Genomic DNA, 2,220 nt, shown 5'->3' on the forward strand with positions numbered 1-2,220 from the left:
TTGAGGTCAGGAGTTCGGGACCAGCCTGGCCAACATGGTGAAACCCCGTCTCTACTAAAAATACAAAAATTAGCTGGGCATGGTGGTGCATGCCTGTAATCCGGGCTATTTGGGAGGCTGAAGCAACAGAACCACTTGAACCAGGGAGGCAGAAGTTGCAGTGAGCTACGATGGCACCACTGAACTCCAGCCTGGGTGATAGAGCGAGACTCTGTCTCTCAAAAAAAAGTAAAATAAAATAAAAAACCTAGAGAAAGGGCCAGGAGCGGTGGCTCATGCCTATAATTCCAGCACTTTGGGAGGCCAAGGTGGGTGGCTCACTTGAGCCCAGGAGTTCCAGACCAGCCTGGGCAATGAGGCAAAACCCCATCTCTACAAAAAAAATTATCTGGGTGTGGTGGCACATGCCTGTAGTTCCAGCTACTCGGGAGGCTGAGGTGGGAGGATCACCTGAGCCCAGGAGGTAGAGTCTGCAGTGAGGCTTGATTATGCTACTGCACTCCAGCTTGTGTGACAGAATGAGACACTATCTCAATTTAAAAAAAACAAAGAAACTAGAAAAAGGGAACAAATTGAACCAAATCAAGCAGAAAGAAGGATCTAACAAAAATGAGAGCAGAAATTAATGAAATAGGGCCATGCACAGTGGCTCACCCCTGTAATCCCAGCACTTTGGGAGGTTTGAGACCTGAGTTTGAGACCAGCCTGGGCAACATGGCAAAATTAGCCAGGCGTGGTGGTGTGCACCTGTAATCCCAGCTACCTAGAATGCTGAGGTAGAATGACTGTTTGAGCCTAAGAAGGAGAGGTTGCAGTGAGCTGAGATTGTGCCACTGCACTCCAGGCAAGACTCTATCGGGAAAGAAAGACAGAAAGAATGAACAGAAGGAAGGAAGAAGGAAGAAAGGAAGGGAGGGAGGGAGGGAGGGAGGGTGGGAAAAAAGGGAGACATTAGAGAAAAATCAATACACCAAATTGAAAATCTCTTTGAGAAGGTCAGTAAAACTGATAAGACTCTAAAATGATGAAAAAAAGAGAAAGACAAAAATAATCAAAATCAGGGGCATGCATGTGAAAGGGCATGAGGACCCTTTTTGAGGTGTTAGATCCTTTTATTTTATTTATTTATGGAGACAGCATCTCCGTCTGTCACGCAAGCTGGAGTGCAATGGCACATTCATAGCTCACTGCAGCCTCAAACTCCCTGGCTCAAGCAATCCTCCCGCCTCAGCCTCCCAAGTAGCTGGGACTACAGGCGCGCACCATCATGCCTGGCTAATTTTTTTAAATTTTTTTATAGAGACACAATCTCACTGTGTTACCCAGGGTGGTCTCAAACTCCTGGGCTCAGGTGATCCTCCCACTTTAGCCTCCCAGAATCTGGGCATTACAGGCATTAACTGTTCATCATCTTACTTGCATGGGTGTGTCCACTTATCAAACAACACTTGGGTCAAAAAATAAAAGGGAAATTATGAAATCTAAAAAAATAAACATAGGCCGGGCGCAGTGGCTCACACCTGTAATCCCAGCACTTTGGGAGGTTGAAGTGGGCGGATCTCCTGAGGTCGGGAGCTTGAGTCTGGGCTGATCAACACGGAGAAACCTCGTCTCTACTAAAAATACAAAATTAGCCAGGTGGGTGGTACATACCTGTAATCCCACCTACTCGGGAGGTTGAGGCAAGAGAATTGCTTGAACCCAGGAGGCGGAGGTTGCGGTGAGCCAAGATGGCACCATTGCACTCCAGCCTGGACAACAAGAGTGAAACTCAGTCTCAAACAAACAAACAAAAAAAAGTATTGCCCGAGTGTAGTGGCTCATGCCTGTAATTCCCAACACTTTGGGAAACTAAGGCAGGAGGATTGCATGGGCCCAGGAGTTCAAGGCTAACCTGAGCAACATAGTGAGATCCTGTCTCTACAAAGAAATTTAAAAATTAGCTAAGGGGGATGGTGTACGCCTGTAACTCCAGCTGCTCTGGAGGCTGAGGCAGGAGCATCATTTGAGCCCAGGAGATTAAAGCTACAGTGAGCCATGATTGTGCCACTGCACTCCAGCCTTGGCAACAGAGTGAGACCCTGTCTGAACAAAAAAAGAAGGAAAAAAAAAAAAACTGGCCAGGCACAGCGGCTCAGGCCTCTAAATCTAGCACTTGGGGAAGCCAAGGCGGGTGGATCACCTGAGGTCAGGAGTTCGAGACCAGCCTGGCCAACATGG

The 2,220-nt window shown here is 47.6% G+C and overlaps 1 protein-coding gene across 2 annotated transcripts in view; it reads left to right on the top strand.

Moving 5' to 3' along the window:
• The window catches only part of BRF1 (BRF1, RNA polymerase III transcription initiation factor 90 kDa subunit), a 102,484-nt gene that overhangs the window by 13,133 nt on the left and 87,131 nt on the right, over positions 1-2,220 (top strand). The window lies entirely within an intron of this gene.

This window comes from Colobus angolensis, unplaced genomic scaffold, assembly GCF_000951035.1.
Source record: "Colobus angolensis palliatus isolate OR3802 unplaced genomic scaffold, Cang.pa_1.0 Scaffold32, whole genome shotgun sequence".
NCBI classification, from domain to species: domain Eukaryota; kingdom Metazoa; phylum Chordata; class Mammalia; order Primates; family Cercopithecidae; genus Colobus; species Colobus angolensis.